Below are 19,851 nucleotides of genomic sequence, written 5' to 3'. Positions count from 1 at the left end.
CATAAAACTCTGGAATATAAACTGATTTACAGTGAGGATATATACTTTACAGAGGGTGTTATATATGTACAGTATGCAGAAGGAGGGATGCTGTAGTGATGAATATACTGTGTACAGTGCATATAAAGTGTTATGCAAAGGAGTACATAGTGTGTACATAGGGCAAATGCAGTTATTCGTATTACAGGTCACTGACGGCAATGTGCATTGTTCGGCTCAATGCAAAGTCTATTAATCCCTATGAGCCCGATGGCTGGTTGGCCTGTTCAGGTGGTTTTGGTCAAGATTGACCGGAACTATTTCCCAAAGGGGGGTCTTTGAAAGATGGGATGTTTGGGGTGGGTGGGGTCGGCAATGATCGTTCCTGCACGCTTCCCTGTCCTGGAGTCGTACACGTGCATTTCCTCGATGGAGGGCAGGTGACAGCCGATGACCCCCTCCGCAGAAATGGTTAACCTCAGTATAACCCCTGGCTGTGGTTTTTGTTTCAGAACTCATTATGTATTTCCTGAATTCATTATGTTTCCTGGTGGGATGTCATTGGACATGTGTATCTGGTTCTTATCTTTTACCATGGCAACCAGAGAATACAGCAGTTAGCGTGTTCTGTTCTCACAAGACTGAACGAGGTATGATCAAATCAGAATTAGATCGCCTGCTAATGGGCTGAAATGGCAGCTGCAGGACACTCTCTCACACACACACAGCATGGGGATTTTTTATTTTTTATTTCACCTTTATTTAACCAGGTAGGCAAGTTGAGAACAAGTTCTCATTTACAATTGCGACCTGGCCAAGATAAAGCAAAGCAGTTCGACAACATACAAAAACACAGAGTTACACATGGAGTAAAACAACATACAATCAATGATGCAGTAGAAGAAAAAAATAAATAAAATAAGACTATATACAATGTGAGCAAATGATGTGAGATAAGGGAGGTAAAGGCAAAAAAATGCCATGGTGGCAAAGTAAATAAAGTATAGCAAGAAAAACACTGGAATGGTAGATTTGTAGTTTGAAGAAAGTTCAGAGATAAAATATAAATAATATGGTGCAAAGGAGCAAAATAAATAAAATAAATAAATACAGTAGGGGAAGAGGTAGTAGTTTGGGCTAAATTATAGATGGGCTATGTACAGGTGAAGTGATCTGTGAGCTGCTCTGACAGCTGGTGCTTAAAGCTAGTGAGGGAGATAAGTGTTTCCAGTTTCAGAGATTTTTGTAGTTCGTTCCAGTCATTGGCAGCAGAGAACTGGAAGGAGAGACGACCAAAGGAGGAGTTGGCTTTAGGGGTGACCAGAGAGATATACCTGCTGGAGCGCGTGCTACAGGTGGGTGCTGCTATGGTGACCAGTGAGCGGAGATAAGGGGGGACTTTACCTAGCAGGGTCTTGTAGATGACCTGGAGCCAATGTGTTTGGCGACGATTATGAAGCGAAGGCCAGCCAACGAGAGCGTACAGGTCGCAGTGGTGGGTAGTATATGGGGCTTTGGTGACAAAACGGATGGCACTGTGATAGACTGCATCCAGCTTGTTGAGTAGGGTATTGGAAGCTATTTTGTAAATGACATCGCCGAAGTCGAGGATTGGTAGGATGGTCAGTTTTACGAGGGTATGTTTGGCAGCATGAGTGAAGGATGCTTTGTTGCGAAATAGGAAGCCAATTCGAGATTTCACTTTGGATTGGAGATGATTGATGTGAGTCTGGAAGGAGAGTTTACAGTCTAACCAGACACCTAGGTATTTGTAGTTGTCCACAAATTCTAAGTTAGAACCGTCCAGAGAAGTGATGCTGGACAGGCGGGCAGGTGCAGGCAGCGATCGGTTGAAGAGCATGCATTTAGTTTTACTTGTGTTTAGGAGCAGTTGGAGACCACGGAAGGAGAGTTGAATGGCATTGAAACTCGTCTGGAGGGTTGTTAACACAGTGTCCAAAGAAGGGCCAGAAGTGTACAGAATGGTGTCGTCTGCGTAGAGGTGGATCAGAGATTCACCAGCAGCAAGAGCATCATTTATGTATACAGAGAAAAGAGTTGGCCCAAGAATTGAACCCTGTGGTACCCCCATAGAGACTGCCAGAAGTCCAGACAGTAGGCCCTCCGATTTGACACACTGAACTCTGTCAGAGAAGTAGTTGGTGAACCAGGCGACGCAATCGTTTGAGAAACCAAGGCTACTGAGTCTTCCGATGAGGATGTGGTGATTAACAGAGTCAAAAGCTTTGGCCAGGTCAATGAATACGGCAGCACAGTATTGTTTCTTATCGATGGCGGTTACGATGTCGTTTAGGACCTTGAGCGTGGCTGAGGTGCACCCATGACCAGCTCTGAAACCAGATTGCATAGCGGAGAGGGTGCGGTGGGATTCGAAATGGTCGGTAATCTGTTTGTTGACTTGGCTTTCGAAGACCTTAGAAAGGCAGGGTAGGATGGATATAGGTCTGTAGCAATTTGGGTCAAGAGTGTCACCTCCTTTGAAGAGGGGGATGACAGCAGCTGCTTTCCAATCTATGGGAATCTCAGACGACACGAAAGAGAGGTTGAACAGGCTAGTAATAGGGGTTGCAATAATTTCGGCAGATAATTTTAGAAAGAAAGGGTCCAGATTGTCAAGCCCAGCTGATTTGTAGGGGTCCAGATTTTGCAGCTCTTTCAGAACATCAGCTGAATGGATTTGGAGAAATGGGGGAGGCTTGGGCGAGTAGCTGTGGGGGGTGCAGTGCTGTTGAATGCAGTAGGGGTAGTTAGGTGGAAAGCATGGCCAGCCGTAGAAAAATGCTATTTGCATGTTTACATTTAGTACATTGTTGGTGGCTGAAATTTAAGATCCTACATGTGTAAGACATCACAGCTGCACGTCAAGCATAGTCTAAAGTTCACAAGAATTATGTCCTGATATCTTTATCGGTTTTATGTCACTGGGGAAGCAGTATTTCAAGACAACAGCCTAACTGAATCTCCATAGTTTGTAACAGGTTTTTGATAGAATCGTTTGAACATTCTCCACTGGATCCTCCACTCATAGTGGAATTCTCTATGAGGCATTCTCATTCTCATGAGAAATTCTCATAGAAATAGAATGCCTCCACTCCCTCCACTATTGTACTCTCAGGACTCAAGAATTTCCCAATGTTCCTACTCACAAGAGAGAGAGAGAGAGAGAACATGTATTTGCTCTAAGACTATATTATTGTTACATCATAGATGAGAAGCTCTGCCTTTCCATTAGCACGCTGCTACTGTAACGTTGAAGGGGCTACGACTGACTGTCTCCATGGCAACCTGTTAAACCACACTGACTGTCACTAACAGTGATTGGTTGTATAAACAAGCTTATAAATGTTGTGTACAAATCATTGTATTTACTGACTCTCTTTCTTCTCCCTCTTGCTCTCCTTTTCTTTCTCTCTCCTTCTCCCTCTCTCTAATCCACGCACCCCTCTCCCACTCACTCACTGACTCACACTGACTCTCTCTAACCCACCTCTTTTTTCCCCCTCTCTCAATTCAATTTAAATTTAAGGGGCTTTAATGGCATAGAAAACATATGTTTACATTGACAAAGCAAGTGAAATAGATAATAAACAAAAGTGAAATAAACAATACAAAATTGACAGTAAACATTATACTCCCAAAAGTTCCAAAATAATAAAGACATTTCAAATTGTGGCTATATACAGTGTTGTAACGATGTGCAAATGGTTAAAGTACAAAAGGGAAAATAAATAAACATAAATATGGGTTCTATTTACAATGGTGTTTGTTCTTCACTGGTTGCCCTTTTCTTGTGGCAACAGGTCACAAATATTGCTGCTATGATTGCACACTGAAATTTCACCCAATAGGTGATATTGGATTTGTTTTCAAATTCTTTGTGGGTCTCTGTAATCTGAGGGAAATATGTGTCTCTAATATGGTCATACATTTGGCATGAGATTAGGAAGTGCAGCTCAGTTTCCACCTCATTTTGTGGGCAGTGTGCACATAGCCTGTCTTCTCTTGAGAGCCAGGTCTGCCTACAGCAGCCTTTCTCAATAGCAAGGCTATGCTCACTGAGTCTACATAGTCAAAGCTTTCCTTCATTTTGGGTCAGTCACAGTGGTCAGGTATTCTGCCACTGTGTACTCTCTGTTTAGGGTCAAATAGCATTCTAGTTTGATCTGTTATTTTGTTAATTACTTGACACATTGGAAATAATTATCTTTTTGTTTTCTTAGGATTTGGTTGTGTCTAATTGTGTCTTTCTCACTCTCTTTCTTTCTCTCGCTCTCTTTCTCTCTCTCAATTACAGTAATGGACTTTGTTAATATTCTCATTTTGATCCTGATTCCTTTTCGCTCTACGCCTAACAGGAAAAAGACTACAGAAAACCATTAGCATATTAATGACGTCCATATCTAAACACAGCTAGTGGGATGAAATAATTACACATTCCTAGATGACAATAACACAGAATGTCAGAGGGTAATAATTTCTCCACAGAAATCACGGAAATTAGAGGTAGAGGCTAATTTGGTTCAGATTGTCAGGGATTCTAATGGATTTAATCAACATCATAGGAATGTTATCAGGGATCAGGGAAAGAAAACACTGTGACTGCAGCCAAATACCCCAGGATAAGGTAAGATACCCTGCTAGGTGACCGACTGGCTACAACCTGCCACAGGACAGTACTCCACAGGACAACTCTCACTTCACAGTTCATATATGCCGCCAAAGAGCCCAGGATCAGGTTGGGGCGCTGCATAGCATGGCTGTAATTATAGAATCGCTATGGACACAGGCCTGTCCTCATATTGGCTGTTACTGCTTACTTCACTTTACACATTCTGTACCCCCAGTTCATGCAATGGCCAATGTTTGATCACACATTTCATCATCATTCCCTGTCCCAGCACACTGGTCCTTTGAGCTGGATAGGAACACAATGTTTGATCTACATTTAGATTTGGTATGTTGGATCTTTATCATTAGTTTGCCCTGATAAAGCTGATCCAAGCTACTCCTGCATTAGTCACAGTCTTCACCAGTGTGTTGTTTTGCTGAACAATGTGGAAAATATGCAATTATAACACTGCAATCCATCTCTCAAAAGTATTTTCCTTGATTCCTTGTGCCTCTGTCCTCACCTCCTTCTGTGACATTTTGAGAAGGAGGTGAATAGAGAGGACACGAGGAGTCACAGGCACGATTCAGGACACGATTCACAGTGTGTTGTCTGAGCTGTGGTTCTAACAGTCTGCTCCTCCTGTCCTGCCAGGTGACTCACTGCACTCCAACTCCATAGTGCACAAGCCATCCCAACCCTTGTCCTGGCCACTGAGGACCAGGTGTAGCACTGTGGGGGTCCGGCCTCGGCTGCAACCAGGGATGGGGATGGGAACAGGGGGATCAGGGAAAGAAAACACTGTGACTGCAGCCAAATACCCCAGGATAAGGTAAGATACCCTGCTAGGTGACCGACTGGCTACAACCTGCCAAAGGACAGTACTCCACAGGACAACTCTCACTTCACAGTTCATATATGCAGCCAAAGAGCCCAGGATCAGGTTGGGGCGCTGCATAGCATGGCTGTAATTATAGAATCGCTATGGACACAGGCCTGTCCTCATATTGGCTGTTACTGCTTACTTCACTTCACACATTCTGTACCCCCAGTTCAGGCAATGGCCAATGTTTGATCACACATTTCATCATCATTCCCTGTCCCAGCACACTGGTCCTTTGAGCTGGATAGGAACACAATGTTTGATCTACATTTAGATTTGGTATGTTGGGTCTTTATCCCATTAAAATATCCCATTTGATCCTCTTTGATTCATGAGCAAAATGCTGTGTTTTGCATCGGGGTATAAACGGTGGGAGTAATGAAATTCAATGCTTTGGCATCAATTCTCCCGCAGAAACACACACACACACACACACACACACACACACACACACACACACACACACACACACACACACACACACACACACACACACACACACACACACACACACACACACACACACACACACACACACACACACACACACAAGCCCAGGCTCAGGTAGCCATAGCAACACGTCTACTCTGCTGCTCATTTGTTCTCAGAAACATATTGCAGTCAAAGTCCTGTTATGAAAATCATGACCACTTTGCAAAAATAACAGTCCTTTGCACCAGTGAAGAAGCAACAGTCTACCACAATGTTTCAGTCTGCAAAGAGCAAAGCTACAATGCAGTGAAACTATAACCTAGAGTGAGTCGCATACTACAGTAAGAGAAGAAGAAGCTTCGATATGGAATATTATAAACTGGGTGGGTCGAGCCCTGAATGCTGATTGGCTGACAGCCGTGGTATATTAGACCGTATACCACGGGTATGACAAAACATTTATTTTTACTGCTGTAATTACGTTGGTAACCAGTTTATAATAGCAATAAGGCACCTCGTGGTTTGTGATATATGGCTAATATACCATGGCTAAGGGCTGTCCTAAAGCACGACGCAACGCACATACTTCCTCAGATCCTTATTGCTTAAATATAATCTGTTTGCACACAGTTTATTCGAAAGCAATCACAGTGAGTGCATACATTTTTTTGTATGTGTATTTGTGATCCATGACAGAGTTGAACCCTCGACCTTGGCATTGCTATGCTCTACTAATCCACACAGGACATCTATCTGCCAGAACCACTACATCTCTGAATCCAATCAAAAGAGGTAGTTCTGAGTAAGATAACACTATTCCCTATATAGTGCATTACCCCTTTTTCTCCCCAATTGGTAGTTACAGTCTTGTCCCATCGCTGCAACTACCGTACGAAGGTCAAGAGCCATGCGTCCTCCGAAACACGACCCTGCCAAGCCACACTGCTTCTTGACACACTGCTTGCTTAAGCCAGAAGTCTGTCATGTCTCCTCCAGTTACAGCTCCATGCTAATGTCACTGTCCCTCTCCTCGTTAGGAGGCTAATGATGTTATGTGGCCAGCTCAGGGGACTGACTGACCGTCATGAATGTGTGAACTAACCAGGCTAGCCCAAATCCATATCTCCTCTCTTCATTGCAAGATAATTTGAATGAGGGAAAAGCAGAATGAGGGTCTGCATATATCTGCTTATATTTGTCCTATTTCAAGTGTGTATTATACTCATGTGTGAATTGAAAATGTATTTTCTGAGACACCCTCAGAGAGTGGAGTCACAGCTAGGGTCTGCCATTATCAACGGCAACCCTGGAGCCATTAGAGGTTGAGTGCCTTTCTCAAGGGCACGTTTTTCATGTTGTCAGCTCGGGGATTCAAATTAGGGACCTTTCTGTTACTGGCCTACCTATCTAACCCTAGGCTACCTGCCACCCTCGTGTGTAAGAAAGTAAATATCCCACATCTCTTTGCTTCGTTGTGTGAACTAACTAGTGCACAACGTTAAAAGAATGTGGACCATTTGATGAGGATTGTTCTTTCTCTCTGAGATACCTGCATTTCTTCCTGTTGATGAAGTCGGAATTGATGAATCACATAATAGTTATCTTAAGCACGTAACCGTGAGCTGCCCAGTGACGCGAGCCTACCAGATGAGCTAAATGCCTTCTATGCATGCTTTGATGCAAGCAATTTCAACCATGCATGAGAGCACCAGCCGTTCCGGACAACTATGTGATCACGCTCTTCGTAGCCGATGTGAGTAAGACCTTTAAACAGGTCAACATTGACAAGGCCGCAGGTCTAGACGAATTACCAGGAAGCGTACTCAAAGCATGTTCTGACCAAGTGGCAGGTGTCTTCACTGACATTTTCAACCTTCCCTGACCGAGTCTGTAATACCTACATGTTTCAAGCAGACCACCATAGGCCCTGTGCACAAGAATGCCAAGGTAATCTGCCTAAATGACTATCGCCCCATAGCACTCAAATTTGAATCCACAAAGTGCTTTGAAAAGTTTGTCATGGCTCACATCAACACCATCCCAGAAACCCTAGACCCACAATAATTTGCATACCACCCCAACAGTTCCACAGATGACGCAATCTCTATTGCAATCCACACTGCCCTTTCCCACCTGAACAAAAGGAACACCTATGTGAGAATGCTGTTCGTTGACTACAGCTCAACGTTCAGCACCATAGTGCCCTCAAAGCTCATCACTAAGCTAAGGACCCTGGGACTAAACACCTCCCTCTGCAACTAGATCCTGGACTTCTTACGGGCTGCCCCCAGGTGGTAAGGGTAGGCAACAAAACATCTGCCACGCTGATCCTCAACACAGGGGCCCCTCAGGGCTGCGTGCCTAGTTCCCTCCTGTTCTCCCTGTTCACTCATGATTGCATGGCCATGCACGACTCCAACACCATCATTATATTTGCGGGTGACACAAGAATGGTAGGCCTGATCACCGACAATGATGAGACAGCCTACAGGGAGGAGGTCAAACACCTGCCAGTGTGGTGCCAGGACATAAATCTCTCCCTCAATGTGAACAAGACAGAAGAGCTGATCGTGGACTACAGGAAAAGAGGGGCCAAGCACGCCCCCATTCACATTGACGGGGCTGTAGTGGAGTGGGTCGAGAGCTTCAAGTTCCTTGGCGTCCACATCACTAACAAACTATCATGGTCCAAACACACCAAGACAGTCATGAAGAGGGCACGACAAAACCTATTCAACGCCTATTCCCCCTCAGAAGACTGAAAAGATTTTGCTTGTGTCCTCAGATGCTCAAAATGTCATTCAGCTGCACCATCGAGGGCATCCTGACTGGTTCCATCACCGCTTGGTATGGCAACTGTTCGGCATCCGACCACAAGGCTCTATGGAGGGTAGTGAGTACGGCCCAGTACATCACTGAGGCAAAGCTTCCTGCTATCCAGGACCTCTATACCAGGCAGTGTCAGAGGAAGTCCCTAAAAATTGTCAAAGACTCCAGCCACCTTTGTCATAGACTGTTCTCTCTGCTACCGCACGGCAAGCGGTACCGGAGCGCAAAGTCTAGGTCCAAAAGGATCCTTAACAGCTTCTATCCCCAAGCCATTAGACTGCTAAACAGTTAATCTAATGGCTACCCTGACTATTTGCATTGACTACCTTTTTTACACTGCTGCTACTCGCTGTTTATTATCTATGTATAGTCACTTTTCCCCTACCTACAAGTAGTTATTACCTCAATTTACCTCAACTAACCTGTACCCCCTCACATTGACTCAGTACCAGTACCCCCTGTATATGGCATCGTTATTGTTGTTTTATTGGGTTCTTACTTTATTTTATTATTATTTGTATTTATTTTTTAGCAAATATTTTCTTTCTTACTTTAAAAAAATCTGCGTTGTTGGTTAAGCAAGCGTTTTACGATAAGGTCTAAACCTGTTGTATTCGGCGCATGTGACATACAATTTGATTTGATTTAAGTATCCCACTATTAGCTAAAAAGGTCACCAACTCTTTGTGTTGACAGGAGGTGTTGCTGCTCAGTGCTTACTCGGTCATGTCCATCAGCTATCTAATACCTTAGTTAATATGCTGATGATCATTCCTGTGGAATTCACAGGGCACAGGGAATGTGAACGCATATAATTTATCAAGCTATAACATTTTGTTCCCACTTTGTGAGGCGTAATGAAGACTTTGTTAATGAATGCAGGAGATAAAGGAAATGCAGACAGTGTGCATGTTTTAATGAATCTTCAGGGGATTCTGTTTTATTTCATATCTTTCCAGATTTTCCCTTAAAAATCTGCAGTGATGAGTACCATCAGCTTTTATGTAGAGCCCTGGTAGACATCATTCTGGAAAGTTCCCTCTGAGACTCATTGCATGCGTCCCAAATGGCACCCTGTTCCCTACATACAGTATTGCACTACTTTTGACCAAAACCCTATTTGGCCTCGTAAAAAAATGGTGGACTATTATTGGGAATAGGGTGCCATCTGTGACACACACACTCAATAACTAACGAGCCAGGAGAGAACACAAACTACATGACCAGAATGATGTGGACACCTGCTCGTCGAACTTCTCATTCCAAAATCATGAACATTAATATGGAAATGGTCCCCCCTTTGCTGCTATAACAGCCTCCACTCTTCTGGGAAGGTTTCCACTAGATGTTGGAACATTACTGAAGGGTCTTGCTTCCATTCAGCCACAAGCATTAGTGAAGTCAGGCACGGATGTTGGGTGATTAGGCCTAGCTCGCAGTCAGCATCCAATTCATCCCAAAGGTGTTTGATGGGGTTGAGGTCAGGGCTCTATGCAGGCCAGTCAAGTTCTTCCACACCGATCTCGACATACCATTTCTATATGGACCTCACTTTGTGCATAGGGGCATTGTCATGCTGAAACAGGAAAGGGCCTTCCCCAAACTGTTGCCAATAAGTTGGAGGCACAGAATCATCTAGAATGTCATTGTATGCTGTTGCGTTAAGATTTCCCTTCACTGAAACTAAGGGGCCTTGCCCAAACCATGAAAAACAGCCCCAGACTATTATTCCTCCTCCACCAAACTTTACAGTTGGCATTATGCATTCGGGCAGGTAGCGTTATCCTGGCATCCGCCAAACCCAGATATGTCTGTCAGACTGCCAGATGGTGAAGCGTGAGTCATCACTCCAGAGAACTTGTTTCCACTGCTCCAGAGTCCAATGGCAGTGAGCTTTACACCAACCTAGCCAACCCTTGGCATTGCACATGGTGATCCTAGGCTTGTGTGCGGCTGCTCGGCCATGGAAACCCATTTTATGAAGCTCCCAAACAGTTATTGTGCTGACATTGTTTTCAGAGGCAGTTCTGAACTCGGCAGTGAATGTTGCAAACGAGGACAGATATTTTTACGCGCTACGCACTTCAACATTCAGCGGACCCGTTCCGTGAGCTTGTGTGGCCTACCACTTCGCGGATGAGCCGTTGTTACTCCTAGACGTTTCCACTTCACAATAACAACACTTACAGTTGACCAGGGAAGCTCTAGTGGGGCAGAAATTTGATGAACTGACTTGTTGTAAAGGTGGCATCCTATGACAGTGCCATGTTGAAAGTCAGGCCATTCTCCTGCCAATATTTGTCTATGGAGAATGCATGGCTATGTGGACGATTTTATACGCCTGTCAGCAACGGGTGTGGCTGAAGTAACCAAATCCACTAATTTGAAGGGTTGTCCACATACTTTTGTGTATATATAGTGTATATGTTAATATAACGAAACAAAGAGAAAGATCGCCCCAACCATAACTCTTACAGGGGATTTCCACTGTCTGCAGTAATTCAGATAGCCTCTCTAGCTTTGCCCTCATGTGGGTGCTTGTCAGCAACAAGCATGCTAGATAGTGCTAGGTATCAACAGACAATCCAGTAGGGGCTGGCAGCTATAGTAAGCTTTGATTGGTCAATCATGCCACGATATCGCAGAGTATTTGCATAAAATTCAGCATTCTGCAACTTAGGTCCCGCCCTGTTCACACTCTCTCGCCCATGCTCATGTCTCCCCTCAGTCCCTCGCCCACTTCGCTTCCTTCATTTAAAATGAATTGCCTCATCACCGATATCGTGTTCAAAGCAGATCAGTGGAACTCGACAGCTAGCTTTGTATCCACCCTCATATCTAAATCCCTTTTCTCTTGGGATTTCTCTGTCAGTTGTGCTCATCCAAATTAAATGCCAACATATGAACTTAATTAAAGAGATACGGTTTTCACATATTGCCTTATTCAGTATTGGTCTCCATGGTGACAGCAGCGTTTCACAGCCACATTTGTTTATATGAGGTTAGAGACTTTCAGTGGGCATAGATGAGGCTCTGCCATATTGTTTTCATCTGTCTGTCTGGTTCATTCAGATCTTCTAACACAGAACGGTTAGGGGATAGGGGTTGTGTACTGAACTTTGCTGCCATGATACCGAACTTTAATTTGGCAATTATACTTTATTTTTTACAAGTTATGAGCATATGACACTGAGTAAGAAGACGAAAATATCAATCACCTTGTATAATTCCAACCGGCTTTGGAGATTAACATTGGCAAAGCGCCATAGTGTAGTGTAGGTACTTTAAAAAGCCATTTAATTAAAAAGACGTGTTAAAACCATACGGCCACACAGTGCTCTCTCTGCTATCCATCACCTTCCTGTCCTGACAATGATCATTTTCCCCATGCACTGACATCATGGCTGTGTATCTGTCACTGCATTACTGCATCACAAAACTTGATGACAAATGTTTGTAGAAGTCAAATCAAGTTCATTATTTCTCCATTCACTGCTATGGCAGGTATCTGTCATTGCATCACAAAGAGGATTGAGAGAAGAGTTGATTAGGGTAGATTAAAGGGGCAATCTGCAATAACCAAGCGAACAACCTGCCTGTGTTTTTGGTAAAAAATAGGGATGGGTCTGGAAAAATGTAACAACTCTCTATTTCATAGACAGAGCTATTGATCCAAGGACTGACCAACAATGATATCAACATTATAGTTTTAACCATGTTTTGAGGCTATACAGTGTTTATTTACAGTACATGTACATTGTTTATATTGTGTGTTCTGATGGGGTATGGCAGTTGAACTAAGCTCGTATTCAACAAGAATCAATAGATACATATCATTCATTTAAACGTTCAAAAATGGATGTACCAATCTCAGATTGACGCTTTAATGCCTTTGCCTCTTAATGCTTCTTGCATGGAGGGAAACTGTGTGTGTGTGTGTTTGCGTGTGTGCGCATGTGTGTTTGCTCTGTATCAGATGTACACTGATGATAGCTATACCTTTATAGAGGAGGTTGAAAGGAATCATGGTGATGTGACCTTGAGCAGCACTGTAACATAACCTGTATAGGCTAACATACAGTACATACGGTACTATACACACTACCCGTTTCTGCTTATAGTTTGACACGTGCCCTCTTGGAGGGAGGTTGACTTCCACATATTTATTGACAAGTGCGCTGTTGACGGGAGTTTAGCTTCGCACGGCTAATTTGTTATTCATAAAGAAGACATTCATTCTTTACAATTATGGAAATGGTCTTTCCTCATAATATTATTGTGGGAGAAATGAGTCTTGCATAGTAGAGAACACAGCTAAGTATGTTCTAAGCCTGTAGAATTCCCCCAAACACAGAAGGGCAGAAAGACGTGGGAGGCATTTGTAATGCTGAATAGATGTACATCTTATGTATTTGTTATACAGTTGTTCTTCAGGGCTTCAGGGAAGAAAGAAAGTTAGTGTCAAAGAAAAAACTACTTCAAGCATTTAGATTAAGCTCCCATGCCTCACAGCATCAGATCCATTCTTCTCTGTTTTTTTTCTTTTCTTTTCTTTTACAGCAGTCAAGTCATCACCCTCAGTACCAAGAAGCCATTTGTGTAACAAGAACATGTGTTACCATGGCAACCCCTCGTCAATCACGCAACGCAGTAGGGAGCAAATATGAAACATTTTTGATTGACTTGCTCAATATGAGTGTTCTTGTGTTCTCGTTTACTATTATTCAAGGTTCATGTTTTTCTTTTTCAATTATTGAAATAGCTTTGTATGAAAATCTTTTCAAACAGTCTTTACCTCATTTTTGATTACAAGACCAAGCGCCAGGAAAACCATATGGCACCTGATCTAATCATAATTCAGTGAACAAGAATGAATACCTATACTACCTATGCTATAATACCTGAATACCTATACTACAGATGGAGGATTTTAATTTGATCACCCTGTTGCAGGAGAACTTTCCTGCAATGCAGGACATTTAAAACATTTTGTGTATTTGAGGTTTAAAAAGGCTTCTTAAGTGTGCAATTTCCACTTTAAAATTTCAGACTTGATTTTCCCTTATGAAAATGTAACAACCACTACAAACAACCATTAATTATAATTTACATAATTCAAATTTCCTGTTTCTGCAGGATTATTTTCCTGCTGTTGCAAAGTGGCTCAAATGAAGATCCTGCATCTGTATGAATTTTGCTGATCTTTTGTCTCTTCTCTTCGAAAACTATAGGCTACTCTGTGAACTAGCTTTACTCTGAACTATTTTACATGCTTCCAATGCATTGTAACGTCATCATAGTACAATAGCTGTAAGTAAAGTGTTACCTTATTATAATAATAATAATAATAATATTTTTTTTAGGGTGTAGATCAGCTTTAATATTGCAGATAGATTGTAGTTTCCATCAATGTAATTGTCTGCATCATTTCCTATCCCCCATATATTTTTTGTGTAAATATATATATTTATTTATATACATACATACACACACATACATATATATATATATATATAAAAAGAAACGTCCCTTTTTCAGGACTCTATCTTTCAAATATAATTCGTAAAAATCCAAATAACTTCACAGATCTTCATTGTAAAGGGTTTAAACACTGTTTCCCATGCTTTTTCAATGAACCATAAACAATTAATGAACATGCACCTGTGGAACGGTCGTTAAGACACTAACGGCTTACACACGGGAGGCAATTAAGGTCACAGTTATGAAAACTTAGGACACTAAAGAGGCCTTTCTACTGACTCTGAAAAACACCAAAAGAAAGATGCCCAGGGTCCCTGCTCATCTGCGTGAATGTGCCTTAGGCATGCTGCAAGGAGGCATGAGGACTGCAGATGTGGCCAGGGCAATAAATTGCAATGTCCGTACTGTGAGACGCCTAAGACAGCGCTACAGGGAGACAGGACGGACAGCTGATCGTCCTCGCAGTGGCAGACCACGTATAACAACACCTGCACAGGATCGGTACATCCGAACATCACACCTGCGGGACAGGTACAGGATGGCAATAACAACTGCCCGAGATACACCAGGAACGTACAATCCCTCCATCAGTGCTCAGACTGTCCGCAATAGGCTGAGAGAGGCTGGACTGAGGGCTTTTAGGATTGTTGTAAGGCAGGTCCTCACCAGACATCACCGGCAGCAACGTCGTCTATGGGCACAAACCCAACGTCGCTGGACCAGACAGGACTAGCAAAAAATGCTCTTCACTGATGAGTCGCGGTTTTGTCTCACCAGGGGTGATGGTTGGATTTGCGTTTATTGTTCGAAGGAATGAGCGTTACACCGAGGCCTGTACTCTGGAGCGGGATCGATTTGGAGGTGGAGGGTTCATCATGGTCTGGGGTGGTGTGTCACAGCATCATTGGACTGAGCTTATTGTCATTGCAGGCAATCTCAACGCTGTGCGTTACAGGGAAGACATCCTCCTCCCTCATGTGGTACTCATCCTGACATGACCCTCCAGCATGACAATGCCACCAGCCATTCTGCTCGTTCTGTGCGAGATTTCCTGCAAGACAGGAATGTCAGTGTTCTGCCATGGCCAGCGAAGAGCCCGGATCTCAATCCCATTGAGCACGTCGGGGACCTGTTTATCATATATGCATTGTCACTTTAACTATACATTCATACTACCCCAATTGGGCCGACCAACCAGTGCTCCCGCACATTGGCTAACTGCATTGTGTCCCGCCACCCACCACCCACCACCCGCCAACCACTCTTTTACGCTACTGCTACTCTCTGTTCATCATATATGCATAGTCACTTTAACCATATCTACATGTACATACTACCTCAATCAGCCTGACTAATCGGTGTCTGTATGTAGCCTCGCTACTTTTATAGCCTCGCTACTGTATATAGCCTGTCTTTTTACTGTTGTTTTATTTCTTTACTTCACCTAACACCTATTTTGTGCTATTTGTTAGAACCTGGAAGTAAGCATTTCACTGTTGTATCCGGCGCACGTAACAAATAAACTTTGATTTGATTTGTTGGATCGGAGGGTGAGGGCTAGGGCCCCCCCACCCCAGAAATGTCCGGGAACTTGCAGGTGCCTTGGTGGAAGAGTGGGGTAAATCTGGGGCAGTCCATGAGGAGGAGATGCACCGCAGTACTTAATGCAGCTGGTGGCCACACCAGATACTGACTTACTTTTGATTTTGACCCTTTGTTCAGGGACACATTATTCAATTTTTGGTAGTCACATGTCTGTGGAACTTTTGTCTCAGTTGTTGAATCTTATTATGTTTATACAAATATTTACTCATGTTAAGTTTGCTGAAAATGAACACAGTTGAGAGTGAGAGGACGTTTCTTTTTTTGCTGAGTTTATATACATTTTTTTATTTAAATATATTTTTCTTTATTATTTCCCGCAAACCTTACCATCCCTCCCCTATTTGAAGAAAACTAATAAACACCTACACTTAGGCTTGTACTTCCAGCTTGTACATACTATATACATTTTACGGACACAATCTATTTTACAATATTGATATTTTGTTTGTTTTTAGTCCTGGCCTTCCAATCCCATCTATGTCTAATGTCCATCCGGTTTGATTTCTATTTGCCATATATTTTTAACTGTGCAAGTTCTGAACCTATATACATTTTACAGACACAGTATATTTTACATGTGTTATCTTGTTGTTATTAGTCCCACCTAGGGTTGCAAAGTGTCATAAACTTTCTGTAATTTTTCCATGGGAAGTTAAGACCGGGAAGTTTGGGAGTTTTGTTTAAATTCATCAAAAAAAGTTAGCTTATAACAGTGAACCTTTTTTGGGGATACACATAAGGCAATTTTAGGTCTTGTGGCATATTTTGGTTAAACTATCCCCAATTCAATGGAATTGCAACCCACTGCATGCACAGTGCATTATTCCATCACATGTACAGCTGATTATCAAGATCTTGCACACTAATGAGATGCTATTGAGCCCACACCACCAGGGGCAAAAATCTGATATCAACTATGGAGGGGACAATTACATGACATTTTCTCAAGAGCAATTCCTGAGGGGGACACCAAAAGTAGTGCTGTAACACATAGCCTACATTGTAATATGGTAAATGTATATTGAGGAACCAAAGAAATAAGGTGTTTGCCGTACTCCTAACTACCGGTACCCAAAACTACACAACTAATCACAACAGCAATACCATTGCCTTTAACAAATCTTAGTTCAGTCACCAGTTTAAGTTGAGAGTGGGGGTATCCATGGCATTTTCCAATTATGTTCCTATTTTACAAGTCAAAAAAATGGAGAACCTTTCATAATGTTGCCAAAGACTCAACAAACTTACCTGAGACTCCCTGTCTCTGCCAGTCTGTCCCTGCATATCTGTCCCCAACTCTGCTCTCTGTGTGCCATCTGTTGCCTGCTCTGCCTAATGACATCATTGTGAAACATTTCCATTAGAATTTCATTTCTTTCTTATGAACATTTTATCAACTAGTCTTTGAGATATTAGGCTACTAGGGTTCTTACTATGCGTTTTGGTGTATTGAAAAATACTCTGATGTCCGTCTTTTATTTTTCTGCCATTTTTCTACCTGGCTGGCTGGCTGGCTACACACACAGTGTGTAGGTTATTTACAGTAGGAGATGGGCTTCTATCATCTTCAATCATTCTATTTGGGCTTCGATCTAAAAGGTAGCTAGCAAATGTGAAACGGATTAAAATGACAAGAGTTGACAGCTGTATGAGTTCACCATTTACACAACATATGCTGCAACCTTTTGTAATTTTAATAGTTTGTTTTATATTGGCTGGCTTCCAACAATAGCTGAATTTGCAAAGCTAGCGAGCACCAATTCAGTTTCAGTGGTGTTTGCTATAATCTTTGCTACCCGGGTTAAATAAAGGTGAAATAAAATAAATAAATAAAAGTTCATTTGCGACAATTTAGCTTTTGCAATGAGACCATTAAATATATTTAAGACAATGGTAGAAGAGAGTGTAGTTCTGTTCAGTTTGGATTTCAGTTTATCGCTAACCTTATCACAGGGACTTTGAAGCACTAACTTACATCATCTGCATGCTCATTCCATCTTTGACGACGCCACATAAATGGAATAGGTACTAGCTAGCTTAATAGTTAATATTTGCGCGCTAGCTCTGCATATTCAGCTAGTGTGTGTGCGCGATTGACTGGATTAACCTCACGTCAGTTACGTAGCAAGCTAAGGAACTGGCAGTGGATCAAACCATTGTGAGGAAAAGGGTGGGGGGGTTGCAATCTTTTGAAACTTAAAAACGCGCTATTAAGTGTCAATAATCAGCACAATTGCTTTCATTGCGTATTATTAATATTATTTAAATTACATAGTTATGTTTCAGTGATATATTGGGGGGGACAAATCATATTTTTCCCAGGATGGGGGGGTCGTGTCCCCCCCGTCCCCCCCAGGATTTCTGCCCCTGCACACCACTACACTGTCTGAGCCAAGGACTACATGCTTTCTGATAAGTTTTGATTACAATACTGGGTGGGGTGAATATATTTTATATGACATACATGATTTTTTGTTAACTAGTAGATACAGTAGTAGCCTACAGCAAAGTGTGTTTAAATCATTTCAACTTGTTAACAATTTCTGCTGGTTAGTTTTTGCTACCATGTGTGTTTTAGCTTGCTTGAGCCTGCTAACTGAGGAGTGTTAATTCATGTTTCCATACATGTTTCATTCATTTAAAACATTTATCTTACAAAGGAGATGTTTAATCTAACTGCTTAACTATTTATCTGTACATGGAATTGTATTTGGTTTATTTATACTATTTTTTTCCCAATATTTACAGGAAAATGCCATGGGCACTATCTGATGTGTGGAGACATTTCACTGCAGCTAATGTAGAAGGAAAAGCTGTGTACATTTGCAAATACTGTGCCAAATCATATGTGAAGAATGCAACAAAGATGCAGAAGTCTTCAGTTTCTTGGCAATTTATCGTATGGAAAAGCATTCATTTCTCAGAGCAAGAATAGACTGACGAATTTCAGAAGAAAGTTCTTTGTTTCTGGCCATTTTGAGCCTGTAATCGAACCCACAAATGCTGGTGCTCCAGATACTCAGCTAGTCTAAAGAAGGACAGTTCTGTTGCTTCTTTAATCAGCACGACAGTTTTCAGCTGTGGTAACATAATTGCGAAAGGGTTTTCTAATGATCAGTTAGCCTTTTAAGTAATGGTTACTGAAAATGGGCCCCTGTACGCTTATGTAGATATTCCATAACAAATCTGCCCATTCCAGCTACAATAGTCATTTACAACATTAACAATGTCTACACTGTATTTTTGATCAATTTGATGTTATTTTAAATGGACAAAAATGTAGCTTTTCTTTAAAAAACAAGGACATTTATAAGTGACCCCAAACCTTTGCACGGTAGTGTGTATATATATCGAAAAATGAAGGATTTTTATCAATTAGTATATTTGAGTTTAACCGTAACATTTGTTATATTATTTGTTCTGTCTTTTCTGGTCAATTAAACTGAAATTGCGAACAATTTTCTATGGCTTGTTTAATAAATCTTCTTATGGCTGGAATCCTGTTAGCTGGATCGATATGACAACAGCCAGTGAAAGTGCAGGGCGCCAAATTCAAAACAACAAAAATCTCATAATTAAAATTCCTCAAACATACAAGTATTATACACCATTTTAAAGCTTTACTTCTTGTTAATCCAACCACAGTGTCTGATTTCAAAAAGGCTTTACGGCGAAAACATACCATATGATTATGTTAGGTCAGCGCCTATACACAAAAAACACAGCCATTTTCCAGCCAAAGAGATGAGTCACAAAAAGCAGAAATAGAGATAAAATTAATCACTAACCTTTGATGATCTTCATCAGATGACACTCATAGGACTTCATGTTACACAATACATGTATGTTTTGTTCGACAAAGTTCATATTTATATCCAAAAATCTCAGTTTACATTGGCGCATTATGTTCAGTAATGTTTTGCCTCCAAAACATCCAGTGATTTTGTAGAGAGCCACATCAATTTACAGAAATACTCATCATAAATGTTGATGAAAATACAAGTGTTATGCA

The sequence above is a fragment of the Salmo salar genome, chromosome 25 (assembly GCF_965601325.2).
Source record: "Salmo salar chromosome 25, fSalSal1, whole genome shotgun sequence".
Lineage (NCBI taxonomy): Eukaryota > Metazoa > Chordata > Actinopteri > Salmoniformes > Salmonidae > Salmo > Salmo salar.
This window is presented reverse-complemented; position numbering follows the sequence as displayed.